General features: G+C 42.1%; 2 long non-coding RNA genes across 2 annotated transcripts in view; one reads left to right on the forward strand and one right to left on the reverse strand.

Annotated features, from left to right (window-relative positions):
* Positions 1 to 17,581, forward strand: part of LOC141584543 (uncharacterized) — a 41,521-nt gene that overhangs the window by 13,042 nt on the left and 10,898 nt on the right. The window lies entirely within an intron of this gene.
* On the reverse strand, positions 2,591 to 8,808 carry LOC141584544 (uncharacterized). Its single transcript, XR_012517618.1, has 3 exons — positions 8,452 to 8,808; positions 3,582 to 3,773; positions 2,591 to 3,250 (listed from the first exon to the last, which is right to left on the reverse strand). It is a non-coding gene; the product is annotated as an uncharacterized LOC141584544 (long non-coding RNA).

The raw sequence follows: 17,581 nt of genomic DNA on the forward strand, positions 1-17,581 counted from the left end.
TTTTTATTTTATTCCTGCTTTATTGCCCTGCCTAATATTCCCATTTCAAAATGTTGTGGAGTAAGCTGGTGTCATTTGTTTTCATAAATTAATGTCTATCGCAATTTATGGCCAGATGGGCCCTGAAAAATAAGAGCCTTGTGTGTCTCTTGGAAGGTTTAAAGAAAAGCAGTGGGCAATGTTCAGGGTGAACTTTTGCACTTTAAGGCTTCGTTGTGGGGAGAGAGTAAATGCTTGTGAAAAATCCTGTTTTATAACAGCCAGGCATAAAGGACTCCTTATTAGGATTATTTTTTTGCCACTGCTTCTAATTCCTCTAGCAACTAGAAAACACGCGCGCACACACACACACACACACACACACACGTGCACGCGCGCGCACACACACACACAGAAATATAGAGAATGCTTCTAACTGGGAAGCCACGTGTGCTGGGAATAACTTCAATTTGCTTGGAAATCAGAGGTCTAGAATCTGAAACCCCCAGATAGCTCTTCAGCCAATTAATGTGGGGGGTATGGCGCATATTGGATCATAGCACATAAAGGCTCTGACTCAGTGTGCACATCTCTCTTTTTGCTACTTCTTTATGGGCCAGTGAGAAGAAATGGGTCAGTGAGAGGCACAGAGAAAAGAAAAAAATGAAAAAACAAAGCAGGAGAGAATTTGATGATTCCATGATTTTAAGAAATAATGGCCTGTGGGAAGCTTGAATCAAAGGTTGGCTTGGTAGCAGCCAAAGAGGAGGCTGCTGGGTTGCTGTAAGCATTCAGAGACCGCGTGCGGCTGGATGGACTTCCTCCTACAAGTGCGCATGCTTCTGAGTATGTGAAGGGCAGTCCAAGAGAAGACCCTTTTTCTGAGCCCTGTTTGTGGATAGCTTTTGACTTGGGCAAGTCACATAGATTCCAGGTCAGTTCCTTTCGATGTAGAACAAATATGTAGACAGGACAAGCTCCAGGGTCCCCCATCTCTAATACCCCTTTGATGATAATCTTTGGTTTATGAAATTATATTAGGATAAGTAACTATTTTATTAGCTTACTCAAGCAATTGGCATTTAAATTTCTCTGAAAAGGTACAAAATTATCTGAGGATCTCTACCTGCCCAATGCTTTTGTCTTGTTTTTGTAGACCCTCAGAATATATTTTTTAAAAAATTTATATATGTAAAAACCCTGTGAGGTAGATAATACAGGAACTATGACTTGTCTCAGATGTCATAACAGGACTCGATTTTAAACTCAATCTTCCGGAGATATCCCTCTCTGTCATTCAATAAAGACAGCCACAGATTTTTTGGACACATACTACATGCAAAGTACTTTGCTGAACAATAGAAAAGCAATAGTGAAAGGAACAGGTGCAATTATCTACTTAGGTAACTCCTACCTTACAGAGCAGGACAACATTTAATTATAATAAAGTGTGGCATGTGTGAGGATAGCAGATGGGGACATTCAGTAGGGGAACCAATCCTAGAGTAGAAGTCAGTGAAGACCTCGCTAAAGTGACCCCATTCTTCTCACATTAAATTTCACGTCCAGGAAATTTAATGTCAGAAGAACGGGGTCACTGTAGTCACTTTAGTCAGGGCAAAAGGGAGTTAGGAAAGAAGGTTCCAGGCAAGGGGAACAACGTGTTCTCTGGATTAAGAAATAATTTTCCTGATACCATGTGCAGGAAGTAATGTATGGAGGAAAAGAGGGGCTCAAGATAAACAATGGCAAGTAACAGATTATTTCTATCAGAGGCTTTTGAACCACAGCAACTCCATCTTGTATAGGAGGTGGGTAAAGTGAGGCTGGGACCTACTGGGCTACATTCCCAGACAGTTAAGGCATTCTGAGTCTGAGGATGAGATAGGAGATTGGCACAAGATACAGGTCATAAAGACCTTGCTAATAAAACAGGTTGTAGTAAGGAAGCCAGCTAAACCCCATCAAAATCAAGATGGCCACCATAGTGACCTCTGGTCATCCTCACTGCTACACTCCCACTGGTGCCATGACAGTGTACAAATGCCATGACAGTGTCAGGAAGTTACCCTATATGGTCTAAAAAGGGGAGGCATGAATAATCCACCCCTTTTTAGCATATCGTCAACAATTAAGGATAAAAAATGGGCAATTAGCAGCTCCTGGGGCTGCTCTGTCTATGGAAAAGCCATTCTTACTTTCCGAATAAACTTGCTTTCACTTTATGGACTCATCCTGAATTCTTTCTTGTGTGAGATCCAAGAACCCTCTCTTGGGGTATGGACTGGGACTTCTTTCTGGTAACATTTAAGTATGAAATAATTTTCAAGATTGGTGTTTTCCTTGTATAACTGTGGTCACTTCACATCAAAATTGGTAAAAGGTGAATTTAACAAAATACCAAATGAATGTGAATACTGAGCAGTCCGTGGAACTCTGAATGCCTGCCATAGCTGTAACCTCCTTCTACGGAAAGAGCCTGAAACAGATACTCCTTCCCCAGGGGTCAGTAGGGTTTAGACCAGTGACCCTCAGCAGCCTGGAGACATCTGTTGGGCCAGAGGTAGCTGTCAGAGCCCATCCACAGCAGTTATAAGAAGTGGCCCCAAAAAAGAACTTCATCTCACAGATGTTGCTAAACTGGGTAGCAACTAAAGAGCCCAATCAGAGTGTTTGAAGGCCAAAGAGGAAGACAAGGAGGAAAAAAGAATACTAGAAAATACTCAAATATGTTTATTCAAAAAGCAGAAGCCATGAATATGAAGAAACCACATAAGGTGTAGGGGAGGCCAGAGAAAAAAGTGAGGACAGGCAGCTGCAGGATGGGGTGGGTGGGCAGTGAGAGCAGAAGCAGCCCCCAGCAAGCAGCAAGATTGTGGAAAGAGGGGAACCATGGAGAAGCAATGGCTACAAGGTTGGAGGCTTACAGCATGCCAGAGGGTTGGTGTGGGTGTGGGGATTTATGTACGGCTGCTGGGAGTGTTTCCAGGAACAGGCTTTCTGGTAAGCAATCTGACACAACTTAGTCAAATTAAAATGGACCCTACATGTATTTCCAAGGATATCTCACCCAGATCCATAAGGAGATGTCTTTGAAGATGTTCATTATAGTGTTGTTTGTGGTGACAGGAAGTTGGCGGCAATCCGGAAATCCATCCATGCAGATTAGGTAGGCAGCATATGGTGAGTATACATCGTGGAGAATGAAGCAACAGTGAGCAGGAACAGCCTGCCTGAACTTCTGATGCCACGAATGAATTGATAAACAGCACTGGGTGAAAAAAGTAAGAAACACAAAGAGATATATAACAAAGTACCATTTTTTTAAAAAATTAAAAAATACATGGATCAAAAAAATGAGTGTTTTCTAAGAACACATACAAATCAAAGGATCTAAATTAAATGCAAAGAAGAGTGGTTGCCTAAGGGAGGGAGGAAGAAAAACTAGGATGAAGGAATGGTGATAAAATAAATAAGCCAACAAGATAAATAATGGGCCATGGACTGAGGAGTTCAATTTACTCAACCTTCTACAACCAACAAAAGGAGGAAAAGAAGAAATGGGGTGGGGGGAATGAAAAACAGTAATAAAGGATTCTTACTTTCTGGACAAGCAGGCAAACACTTGTTTCACAATATGGCAATGTATGCATGCAATAACGGAAAAGATAAAGAATGATTTTCCAGATGTATGTGGCCAGTCATGCAGTTGTGAAGTTTCTGCTCTTCTTTTACGCCACTATCTTTGAATTAAGCCCCCAGCATCTGAGGTCATCCAAGCAGGTCTCCATTCTCTGAAACCCAAAGGCACCCCCAACAAAAAGTGATATATTGGGATATAAATGACAAATCAAGCTAATTTGTCAGACAGTTAATATGTACCAGGCCCTATTCAAAGTTTACCAATTGCATATGTAGATACAATTACTCTTCTTATTTTACAAATGAGGAAACTGAAGCTCAGAGGAGCTAAGTTACAGATCCAAAGTCACACAGCCAGTAAGTAAGTAGTAAGCTGGAATTCAAACCCAGGCAGTTTGATACCAGAGCCCATGCTCACAATCACAAAGCTGTAATGAAAGGTGCTCCTGAGTAAATTCCATAAAATAAGTGTCTAGTTGCTTCTAATGGCTGACTTGACTAATTTCTCAAAAGTCATATTTTTTTTTATTCATTAACTCTAATTTTTTAAAAATTCATTAATGCCAGTAACTGTAACTCTAGTAGAGGCAGTTAATAACTATGAAATACCCGGATATGGGGAAAAAAAGTGCATTATCCCTGTAGCAAGACACTCATTTCCAAAGCCCTGATCTTCCTATGCATTAATGAGGCAACATCAAGAAAACTAGATTTGGAGGCAGTAATTTCTCTTCTTCCAGGCCATGTGACCTTGACTGTGTCATTAATCTTTCATTGCCTCAGTTTTCTCATTTGAAACACTGGGGCCAATAACAGCTCTCGGATCTGTTGTTATGGGGTCAAATGAGATGATATAAAGAACTGTGAATAGGACACAACTTGTGTCTAGGTCATTGGGACGCCCCATCTGTGAGGTCCTTCAAGCTCTTCTCCCACATTGTGCCTTTCGATGCATTGTGGTACCACCCAGGAGAGCCTTGGTATCCATTGCCTTGCTGCAGGCATCTTGCATGAGCTTCAACCTGTGAGTGAGGATATAGTCACTGCTTCTTCGATAGTGCTGCTGTGGGTAAAAACAGACACAGTGCAGGAATTTGGCCTCAGTGTTGTCTGTTTTCTTACTCCACATGGGGTAATTGGGCCCCTCTGGGTCTGTTTGCAATGTTCTGGAGCATCATCAGACTGTGTTTTCCCACCTTTGCTCATTTAGTCCCTGCTACATTTCTATTATTGAAAACTGGGCCCATCCCAAATAAAATTTCTCCAGCAGGGTGTCACTGAGCCTCTTCTCCACACTGTAATCTAATTTCTCCTTTCTTGGAAGTCCTTAAAAAAAAAATTGCATTTGTCTCTTTCTTGGGAAGTGCCCGTCATGACTTGTGTCATGTTTATGAATGTGCTAGTCTCTTCTTATGCCCTGTTAGCCTATGTGCTCTGTCAGGTGGGGCCTTGCCAGTTTTGCCTCTATGTCCTCCCTAGCCCTTAGCCTGGTATTTGCCCCACAGTGGGCTCATAAAAAATGACTGGTGGGCCAAACATTATGGGATGTGCTCCTACCTGGGCTGGCAAGAGCACTGGACTCCCCCTAGGGATGTCTCTTCCATCTCCAGGTTACCCAGACTGCATGACGTGGAGAGCCTTTGATTAGCTATGCATCCTATTGGTATAAAGAAAACCTCAGGGAGGCCGGGTGCGGTGGCTCATGCTTGTAATCCCAGAATTTTGCGAGGCCAAGGTGGGTGGATCACAAGTCAGGAGTTCAAGACCAACCTGGCCAACATAGTGAAACCCTGTCTCTACTAAAAATACAGAAAAAAAAATTAGCCAGGTGTGGTGGTGGGCGCCTATACCCCAGCTACTCGGGGGGCTGAGGAAGGAGAATTGCTTGAACCCAGGAGGTGGAGGTTGCAGTGAGCTGAAAAGAAAAGAAAACCTCAGAGAATGATCAGCTGCATCTGTCATCGTTTTCAAGATCTTCATTCCATTTTCTAGAATGGTCATGACTATTTTACTTCATTCTAGGATGTGGGGCTTTCAGCTATTACTATTCGTTGTTGATGAATCCATTCAGGAAACATCTATGAAGTAAGTGCCTACTTGTATCTGAATGATGGCCTGGAGCTAAGAAGACTAAAACATGACTCGACCTTGACAGGCCACAGTCTGGTGAGAAACATAAGTGTAGACAAAAAACTAAAATACAAAAGCAAAGAAAAATGCCTCAATAGGGATGTTAACCAATGTGCGAAGCCAAGCATAGTGGAGTCAGACTCCCTCAACTCAAACCCGGGTTCTGACACTTACTAGGTTGCAGGATCTTTTTCTCAAAGTCTCAATTTTCTCATCTGTAATAGTATTGCCTTTTATGAAATTGCTGTAAAGGATTAACTGAGATAATGCGTGAAAAGTACTTGCACTGTGGTGGGCCGATAGAAACACTTTAAAAATGTTAATTGACACCATTGTTCTCTATTTTCAGTTTTTCTCATTTGTGAAATGAAGGTGGTAATTGTACTTGTAGGATTACCATGAATTTCAAATTATGTAATGCAAGGAAAGTGCTTGGCATGGTGCCTGACAGAAAGCACTTGATAATTGTTAACTGTGGTTTTTATTTCATATAAAGTAAAAAGGGAAATAACATAAAAGTGATTAGAGGTGTCATGTACTAATGTCTACAACTTACTTTGAAATGCATCAAAAATAAGATGGATTGGGTAGAGGAATAAAGGTATGGAGAGATGGATCGATATGATGGAAAAAATATAGCAAAATCTTAATTGTCTTCTCCATGGCTCTGTATGACCCCTGGTTGAATGGGGGCTTCTAGAGAGACTCAGTTGGAGGAGGCAGGAAGGGTGGGAGGAGGGAAAGAGATGGTGAGTACTTGGATATTCACTGTACTATTCTTTCAACTTTCTGTAGAGTTGAAATTTTCCATCATAAAATCTTGGAAGAAATAAAGGAGTGATGAATATTAGGATGGATTTTGTGTGAAGATTTGAGCAAGGAAGTATAATGGGAGGGGCTGAAGACCTGGAAGTCTCTACCCTTTACAGCCTTTCTCTATCTTATAAGAGCACAGCATGTGCCAAGGTCAGAAACAGTCTATGGAAGATGTGGGATGGTGAGATGAAGGCACTTGAATGGGGGACAGAGGTTAGTGTGGCTAGGAATGCAGCCATCCTAGATTCACATCCCAGCTCTACACTTACCAGCTTTGTCTTTATGCTTTATTTTCCTTATCTGTAAAAATGGGGATAATGTTATCTACCTTATAGGATTCCTTTCAATATTAGATGAGTTAATATTACTATCATCATTATCTTTATAGGAAAGCTTCTCCTCTCAGAGCTGGTGTCTTTGCCATGGCTCCATGTAACCCCATGCTGAGAGTGGAGGCTTCTGGAAAGACTCTGTTGGAGGAGGATGAGAAGGTAGGAGAAAGGGGTAGAGTTGAGTGGGAGTCCGGAGTTTAAGAAAGATGTATATACTCAGAGACCAGTCTCATAAACACAAGAGGCCCATGCTGATTGCTTGCTTGGTGTCATGCATGTGGCTTCTAATATTATGTTTAAAAGGCTAGTGAAATTATAATCCTGTTGTAGCACCTTTGGAGGCTTGTTCATTAACTTGGGCAATATGTGTGGCTGGCAAGGAGCCAGCGTCATCCCCTGCCCCCACCTCCATTTGACTCAGCACACATCAGACACTTTAATAGCTTCTGATTCCAAGTTTGAACTTGCCCCCAAATGAAAACCTCCCTCCCAACATCTCTCCTCTCCTCCCATCTTCACAACCCACTCCCTGCTTCTAATTTATCAGCTAGTAAATTTTAAGTAGAACTTGGAGCCAAAGTGTCATTTATGTTTGGCAAAGGAATGTCTTCTTCCAAGAAAAGAACATTTCAGAAAGAAAAAAAAGGAAAAAGGAGGGGCGGAAGGGGGGGAGGGTTAAAAAAAAAAGCCCAGCTAAACAAAAAGGGGTCATGGAAACAGCCCCACAACATTAAGTAGCTCAGCACAGAGAAAACAGTGCTTTTTTGGGTACATTTAGTGTGAGTGAATTTGAAACAGAGTTTGAAATAATCTGAACATGCAGCTGGGGTTATCAAGCACAGAGGGCCTTCTGGAGAGGTCATGAAGTCACCAAAACACTGGTGCTGTCAGACTAGGTTTGGAAATAACCATGGCACTCATACTCATGGATTGTGTGTCCACTGGATATGTGGCCTCCCTTGTGCCTGTGGATGGTGGAAGACCTATTTGTCTCACTGTCCTGCTGGATCCGCCAACCCCTTGAAGTGCATGGGACATTTCCAATAGTACAAAGTATTCTGAGTTACAGAAAAAGAAATAGCTCAACCCCACTCACAATGGAAAAACACAAATCAGATCATCAGACTGGAAAAGAATTTCAGCTGACACTAGCCATTAGCTTCGGGAAATTTTTTTGCAAGCTTCATAATATTCACTGCTGGAAATATTAAGGAAAAATGGCCACTCTCTCACATTGTAGGGAGTAATGTAAATGGCATCACCTTTCTGGAAGGAAATGTGACAATATCACTCCTTGTCATTCCCCCTTCCTTTCCCCCTTCCGCTGCTTGATTGATTCATTCATTTCTCTTTGTACCATCTCTACCCACCTCTCCTGGGCCATCCCTCCCCATTTGTTTAATGTGTGTCATTTTGCATGTATTCTTGCAAAATGTGAGATAGTGTTTCTTGTGGATTTTTTTGATGTACAAACATAGCATTATGGCATACATCTTACTTTTTTCATTCAGCACTGTATTTATAATATTATTATGCATACATTTGCGCTTACTTCAAACTGCTGCACGAAATCCCATCGTGGATGTCCATTTTGACCTAATTGATTTTGACCTAAGAACTCTCCCAGTGAGGAACTGTCACCAATATCAACTTCTCACTGCTGCCCTAAACAAAGACAATACAAATAAAATAACAAAACCAAATACAACTATAATGAACATTCTTGTACATATCCCTTTATGGATATGTATGATATGTCTATGTCTTTATCTATAGTTATATCTTTATCACTACATCTAAATCTAGCTACTTAGAGTAAAATCAGCAGGTCATAGTATACAAGTACATTAGCAATTTGACAGTATCTCCTCAAATTAAAAATTGTATATACACATTGACTAAGGATTGCTTAGAATATGTTCAATAGATATAATTCCATATATATACCAAGACAGACACACAAAGGTCTTCACAGAAACACTATTTATATTGGCAAAGCCCTGAGAGTCACTATGGTGTCATGGGAATAGACTTAGAGGTGTATCCTTAAGATGGGTGACCTTGTAGAGATGAGGGAGTGTAGGGGTGAGAGCACAGTCTCTGGGGAGCAAATTCACGGCCTGGGTTCTATGCCCACCATGGACCATGTGTCTCCATTTTCTCAGTGCTGTCATGGGGATCAATGGCACATATTTCTTTTTTTTTTTTCCTTTTTTGAGATGGAGTCTTGCTCTGTTGTCCAGGCTGGAATGGAATGGAGTTGAGTAATTTAAAGAACATTTAAGAAAAAGGCCTATTTGCAATGGCATAGACAGGGTGAAAGAGGCCATAAGGCCAAAAGGGACAATTACTTATCTTGAAAGTATACCTTGTTTTCTGCTAGGATGCTGATTGATAGAAATATATGTCATTGGCTGGGCGCAGTGGCTCATGCCTGTAATCCCAGCACTTTGGGAGGTTGAGGCGGGTGGATGACAAGGTCAGGAGATAGAGACCATCCTGGCTAACACAGCAAAACCCTGCCTCTACTAAAAATACAAAAAATTAGCTGGGCGTGGTGGTACGTGCCTGTAGTCTTAGCTATTTAGGAGGCTGAGGCAGGAGAATTGCTTGAACCCAGGAGACGGAGGTTGCAGTGAGCCAAGATCGCACCACTACACTTCAGCCTAGGTGACAGAGCAACACTTCGTCTCAAAAAAAATAAAATAAAACAACAGTCCAAACAGCTATGTCCAGTGAAGAATTTGTTTTACTCCAATCCAGTCTCTCTACCTCATTGACCAGGAATGTCTCCTGACTAGGAAGGGGATAGAATGGGCGGAAGTGGGTTTCTTTAGTCATACAAACCTGTGGAATGCTGAGTCTCCTGAGCTCAACTGTCCTTCTGACTTTAGCCTTATTGTTTAGTCCTACAAAAACAAAATGTCCATAAAAATTCAGTAGCCCTTGCAGGCAGGCATACAAGGCTTGAACTCTACGACCATGTTTTCTGACCTCCAGAAAGGTAGCCTGGAAGTATTTAGAATCCCATCCAGGCCTGGCCAACAGTGGTGTTTTTTGTTTTGTTTTTAAGGAGAGGGAGAGTGGTGCCCCAAAGGAATCCTGTGGGTGGAAGGGCTGTAAAAGGATATCGGTCCCACAGATTGGGGCCCATCATAATGACATTGCTTTAATGTGATAATATCCGGAAAGAGCCCATTTCCAAGTAAGGTCAGATTCTGAAGTACTAGGGGTTACAATGTCAACATATGAATTTTGCAGGGACACCACCTGTACCATTGTTCCTACCCCACCGAGTCCTGCCACATTCAGCAGGATGGGGATTTGCTAGTGAGTCTTGAAAATTGCCATGTGGTGTTTTAGGCTCTTCCATCTTAATTTGGCTTCATTTCCCCCCCAGATCTTTAAAGTAATATTTGTTTCTTATATTAATATTCCCTTAGATTTGGTAGGTGGCATATGTGTATGTGTGCTTGTGTGTGTGAGAGACAGAGGAGGTTGGGGGGGGGGGGGCAGGATTTGCACGCAGTTTCTACTCCCAGAGCTTCTGCTCAGTAGAGAAGTGGAGCATTTCCCAGTGGGCTATATGTGAGTCCAATTTCTATATAGAGAGCTACCCTTAAGCTCTTGTCTCAGGGCTTCCATGAGGACAGTCTTGATACATGAATAGGAATGCTATGGTTTCCCAGGGTAAAGCGGTAGCCTCACATCCACACCAGCAGGAAAATAGTTTGCTGTAAATCCAGTCTCATCTCAGTAATTACCCCACCAGGCATTTATGTGGGGCTGGGTCCTGATGCCCTACCATGACAGCCGTCATCTCCACTGTGGGTTCAAATGACCTACTTTGCAGATGAGTTCATCTTGGAACCCCACCAAGGAAGGAAGGAGACAGCTGGGGGTGAGTGCTGAGGCTGCACCTGCTGCTGTATGCTCTGAGTTCACGAAGGCTAGGGCCACTGGGCTGGGTCATGCTCAGTATAGATACAGTGCCTAATGAAGTCCCCACAGGCCAGAGTATCACCAGGGAATGACTTCTACGCCCATGCTCCCAGTTTATTTTTTACTTTCTTTGCGAGTTAACTGCAAAGGGTAATCCATGATCTTGTTTACTCTGTGACTGGCTAAATATTTAAGCCCTCTGGAAGTAAATACCTCACGTCTACATCCCCTGAAGGAGTTCCTCCAACTTTATGTGTGGAGCTTTATGAAGCACAGATGAGGGAAGCAGAGGCTGGAGGTTTTGAGGAGCAAGGATTCATCCAGGGAAGGCTAGGAGCCTGATTCAAGTCTTAGTGGCTCAGTGGTTATGAGGAAGACTAACTGCTGTCTCTTGGCTCCCCATGGAGAGCTCAGTCCAGCAGACTAACCCACTCTACAAAGCTGCTGGTTGAGCATTCCAAAGGCCATCATGAGCAGCAAGGGAGTCCTTGATGTCAGCTTCTCAGATCTGCCAACTTTGAAAGCACTGGATCTTCCCCAGTTTCCAGAGTTAGAGAGAGAGTTATCACCCTATTATAACTAGGAAATGCTGGTACATGACAGCATGAGTTTTACGTATCACCAGGAAATAAGCCAATGAAACAGACAGATGGACGTTTGGCAAAATTGAGGGAAAGAGATGGTCATCAAAAAACCCACTGTTCTCTATCCTCTGAAGATCCTTGGGAGTGTGTTAGGAAATAGACCACATTGCCTACCACTTTGAATTACCATTTATAATAGAAGACATTTAGCAGGCATATATTATGTGCCCCAGTCATTGTGCTAAATGTACATTTTCTTATTTAACATTTTTTCCTTGAATCCTTACACGTTGGTGGTATAGTGGTGAGCATAGCTGCCTTCCATTGAATCCTTAGGAAACTCTTCAAGGTAGGAACAATTTCTAAGAGTGGTGAGGATTAAACGAACTAATGCACATAACAGTGCTTAGAAATTCTGAAGTGTTAAAAAGATGGAAGGATTCTATGCATGTTATTTTATAAATGACTCCTAAGAGCCTAAGACTTACATAGTGAAATGATAGATGTCTAAAAGACATGTGATCCAGCCCTATCACATACCACAAAACATCACCCAGAGAAGTGACATCAGCCTTTTTAGCGAGGGAAAATGTTGTACAACCTGCTTAGGGCACCCCGATAATGTACAACCTTCCTCTAATAACCATCAGGATGCTCAGGTCAAATAGGTTGGCCACTAACCAAGACATACGTGTTGTCAGCTCCCAGCTCTGCAGGTTCTTATTACATCTTGGTTAGTAGCTCTGATCAGGGATGTACAATTTCCAATTTGACCTCTCCTGGCCTCAGTTTTCACACCAGTAGAATGGGGATAATATTTCACAGGTTTGTAGTAGTGCATTAAGTCAGTTGATCTATTTAAAACATCTGTTAAGATGCTGACATCCAGGATCTCATAAAAACAATAATTAAACACCCACTGTTTCAGCCCGGTTTAGGACACAGAGCTGGTGGGACTTACTCAGGGCAGTGTGACTCGTTCTGTAAAATGGGTGGCATTTGGAAGGAAATGGGTCTCCTGGCCTAGGAGCTGGTGGAATGTACACATCCTTCAGGCGAGATCCTTGTTTGTTCTTGCTCATACAGTGCACCCGCTTTGCCATTGCATCACTAACTCCTTGTTGGCAATTAGCTGTTCTGGACCGGGGAGGCATATGAAGGCGTTTGTTTGGGACACTGCAGAGATTTGTCTTGAATTTCATTAAGACATATTAAGCTAGTGGGGCCAGCGCAAAAGCAGAAGAGCATTAGGTCAGCTATCAGGGTCAGTACCCAAAATAAACAGCTTGAGGGATATATAGCTGCACTGTCAAAAGAGGAACTTCTGCATCAGACAGATCTCTGTGTTTATAGGCAAATTTCTGAACTTCTCTGAGTTTCAGCTTTAAGGATTAGATATGATAATTTATGTAAAACACTTGGTCAGTACGTAGTAGATATTCCATATTATGTTCATTTTATTGTTTTTCCAATTATTTCAATTACATTCCAAATTATTATTTTCAAACCACTTTTATGTACATTATTTTAGATTATCTCATTTGGTAGTGAGAAAAACAGAAAAGCAGAAGAGAAACTAGAACCAAAGGCTCTCAGATAATTCATTAAATGAGCTGATGCATTCCTGGCCCTAATATTTCCAACTCTGTGTTCTAGCTCTGATTCTGACACCACCCCAATCAATCAACAGCTGGTTTGCTCTTTGCTCTCTGATGAATTCTATGGACTAAATCATCTTCAGGTGGTCTGATTTAAGAATACACAATCAGATGTATTCCAGAAGTGGGAAATTAACTCTATCCATATTTGGAAGTTGGGACTGTGAGGGCAGAAGGGTAGAGGGATGCAGGCTGAATCGCCAGGCTGCCATTGAGTCATAGGTTCTTTCTAAAGATTGGCTGTTGAGTTCTGAAAAGCAGATCATATCTGGCACTAAATCTTCAGGGTTGCAGAGGCACAGCCCCAGATGAAGGAATTCTTGGCTTTTCCCCCATGGGCTCACTGCCCTGCACGAGGTCTGTGGGAGTGCTGGCAGAAGCGAGGTGAAGGGAATAAAAAAGAGAGAGGTGGAGCTTGCCAGATCTGGTAAGTACTGGTGCCTGAATTCTCCTTGTTGGCCACAGCTTATCACATCTTAGATGTGATACTCATCAGCTAATTATAGCTTGAGACCCCTGGAAGTGTCCTTAGACATCAGTTGTCCTCATTTAAACTGAGTGGGAGGTGAGGAGGTAGCAATCCCGATCCCCAAGGCCGCTAGACTCTGATGGTTTCTGGTTCCAGTCCAAAAACGCATCTTAGCAATTTAACTATGGATCTTAGGGAGTGGGCAGGCTACAGCATGAAGAGAAGTAACATCAGGAGAAGCCCCTGGGATGGCCTTGCCTGCTCATTTGATCAAGCCTTCCCATTACTTGTGTTCTCAGAAAGTGCTGCTTGTCTTCCTTTCCATGTGCTCTGTTGAAAACTTAAAAGGTTTGGAGATGGACTTTCCGGGATAGGAAAGCCAATGTGGCTGTCTTCTGAATAATCAGCATCTTCCCTTCCAGAGCAGGTGACAGCAGAGAGTTGACACTGCCTCCCTCCCACAGTGCACACACACACCCAATGCATTGTTATTCTTCATTTTGTATACTCACCATGTTTATTTTACTGTGTGTCTGTTGTTTGTTTAAGACAGAGTGTTGTATGTACCTCAGGTGACATTCTTCTAGCAAAGGACCCTGTCTTTTAGCATTATTTTTCATAACTTGGAGTTGTTCCACTGGCCAACACCCTGCTTTGTTTATTTGGTACTGGTTATTACTCAGAAATATTATCTTTTTTGGGGGGCACAGAATGACAAAGTCTAATTTCAGAGTCTCCGAAAAGCCTTTATACCTTACTACAAAATGATGTGTGATTTTTCTCCCAGGAATCTCAACCTTTAGAAATTCTTTTCTTTAACTGAAGCCTTTGTTTCCTGGCAAATGCCAGAGAAACTCTGTAGGAAAGGATGCACATTAATGTTTATATCTCAGCTACACTGTAATGGTGGTAAGTATCAGCTTTTATAGAAACAATTTTGAGGTCGGGGTGGCAAAAAAAGGTAAAGAATTTTGCCAGGGAATGGATGAAGATCACTTAACTGGTGTGATAGAAAGGGGAATAAAAGGAGGAATGAGAAGGCAAGAAAATTAGGTCCCCTTTAAGAGGATAGGAATATAGAAAATAACTATGCAATGCTGCTAAAGAAAAGTTTCACTTTTTCATAATGTTGAGGAAAATCTATCTTTATGGTGAGGCTCTGGGAACACTGACATGCAGTGTGTTCCCTTTAGCTAATCCATTCTTAATGAGTAAAACCACAGCTCCTAGATATTGTAAGATGAGCACATGTCAAACATTTTGTATTGTTCAGTAATTAATAAGGGAGCCATCAAGATGTTACAATTGGCTTGCAGGGGAATTCAAAGAATCCCACATATACAGTGTGTGCATGTGCTAAAAAGTTAGATTCTGCTTATGTGATAATATGGTTTGACTGTCCCCACCAAAATCTCATATTGTTGTGGGAGGGAGCTAGTAGGAGGTAATTTAATCGTGGGGGCAGGTCTTTCCTGTGCTATTCTTGTGATAGTGAATAAGTCTCATGAGATCTGATGGTTCTATAAGTGGGAGTTTCCCAGCACAAGTTCTTTCTCTTGCTGCCACCATGTAAGACATGCCTTTCACCTTCTGTCACGATTGTAAGACCTCTCCAGACTTGTGCAACTGTAAGTCCAATTAACCTCTTTTTTTTTTGTTTTTTGTAAATTGCCCAGTCTCAGGTTTGTCTTTATCAGCAATGTGAAAATGGACTAATACAGTAAATTGGTACCAGTAGAGTGGGGCATTGCTGTAAAGGTACCTGAAAATGTGGAAGCAACTTTGGAACTGGGTAACAGGCAGATGTTGGAACAGTTTGGAGGTCTCAGAAGAAGAGAGGAAAATTGGGAAAGTTTGGAACCTCCTAGAGACTTGTCGAATGGCTTTGACCAAAAGCCTGATAGTAAAATGGACAATAAGGCCCAGGCTGAGGAAGTCTTAGATGGAAATGAGGAACTAGTTGGGAATTGGAGCAAAGGTGGCTCATGTTGTATTTTAGGAAAGAGATTGGTAGAATTTCCCACCTGTTCTAGAGAAGTGTGGAACTTTGAACTTGAGAGAGATGATTTAGGGTAACTGGCAGAAGAAATTTCTAAGCAGCAAAGCATTCAAGAGGTGACTTAGATGCTGTTAAAGGCATTCAGTTTTGTAAGGGAAGCAAAGCATAAAAGTTCGGAAAATTTACAGTCTCAAAATGTGATAGAAAAGAAAAAAAAAAAAAAAACATTTTTCCAGGGAAAAGCTGAAGCTGGCTGCAGAAATTTACATAAGTAACTAGGAACTAAATGTTATTCCCAAAGACAATGGGGAAAATATCTCCAGGGCATGTCAGAGGTCTTCACAGCAGCCCCTCCCATTATAGGCCTGGAGGCCTAGGAGAAAATGATTTTGTGGGCTGAGCCCAGAGTTCCCCTGCTGCGTGCAGCCTAAGAACTTGGTGCCCTGTGTTCCAGCAGCTCCAGTCATGGCTGAAAAGACCAACATAGAGCTCAGCCTGTGGCTTAAAGAGGGTGTAAGCCCCAAGCCTTGGCAGCTTCCACATGGTATTGAGCCTGTGAGTGCACAGAAGTCAATAATTGGAGTTTGAAAACCTCCACCTAGATTTTAGAGCATGTAAAGAAATACCTGTCTGACCAGGTAGAAGTTTGCTGCAGGGGTGGGGCTCTCATAGAGAACCTCTGCTAGGACAGTACGGAAGAAAATGTGAGGTTGTAGCCCCGACACAAAGTCCCTATGGTGGCACTACCTAGTGGAGCTGTGAGAAGAGGGCCTCTGTCCTCTGGACCCCAGAATAGTAGATCCACTGACAGCTTGTACCATGTGCCTGGAAAACCCTCAGACACTCAATGCCAGCCCATGAAGACAACCAAGAAGGAGGCTATATCCTGCAAAGGCATAGCAGCAGAGCTTCCCAAGAACATGGGGACCCAGCTCTTGCATCAGCCTGACCCGATGTGAGACATGGAGTCAAAGGAGATCGTTTTAGAGTTTTAAGATTTTTCTGCCCCACTGGATTTTGGACTTGCATGGGGCCTGTAGCCCCTTTATTTTGGTCAAATTCTCCCATTTGGAATGGCTGTATTTCCCCAATACCTGTATCTATTGTATCTTCCCCATTGTATCTAGGAAGTAACTAAGTTGCTTTTGCTTTTATAGGGTCTTAGGCAGAAGGGACTCGCCTTGTCTCAGGACTTTTGAGTTAATGTTGAAATGAGTTAAGACCTTGTTATGTTTTGGTTTTGAAATGTGAGGACATGAGAGTTTGAAGGGGCCAGGGGAGGAATAATATGGTTTGACTGTGTCCCCACCAAAATCTCATCTTGAATTCCCATGTGTTGTGGGAGGGACCTAGTGAGGGTAATTGAATCATGGGGGCAGGTCTTTCCTGTGCTCTTCTTGTGATAGTGAATAAGTCTCACAAGATTTGGTGGTTCTATAAGGGAGAGTTTCCCTGCACAAATGCTCTCTCGCCACTGACATATGAGTTGTGCCTTTTACCTTCCATCATGATTGTAAGACCTCCCAGCCATGTGGAACTGTAAGTCTGATAAACATCTTTCTTTTGTAAATTGCCCAGTCTTGGGTATATTTTTATCAGCAGTGTGAAAACAAACTAATACACATGAGGTATCTAAAATAGTTAAATTCCCAGAATCAAAGAATTTTGGAATAGTGGTTACCAGGGACTGGGGATGGGGGAAGTGGGGAATACTAGTTGGCTGGCATAAAGTTTCAGTTAAGCATGATGAGTAAGTCTGAGAGATCTGCTGTGCAACACGATTGCTGAGAACACTGCATTGCCACGTAGAAATGTGTTAAGCAGATAGATCCCATGTTAAATTCTCTTAAGACAATAAAATAAAATTAAAAAGGCTTGCCACAGCTTCCAAGACGTTTTCCTGGGAATCCCCAGCTCGGGATCTTTTCAGCTCTCTCATATATATATATATATATATATATATATATATATATATATATATAATGACTGGAATGATAGCTTTTTAACAAAGAATGCCAAAGATCAAGAAT

The sequence above is a fragment of the Saimiri boliviensis genome, chromosome 5, assembly GCF_048565385.1.
Source record: "Saimiri boliviensis isolate mSaiBol1 chromosome 5, mSaiBol1.pri, whole genome shotgun sequence".
Classification (NCBI taxonomy): domain Eukaryota; kingdom Metazoa; phylum Chordata; class Mammalia; order Primates; family Cebidae; genus Saimiri; species Saimiri boliviensis.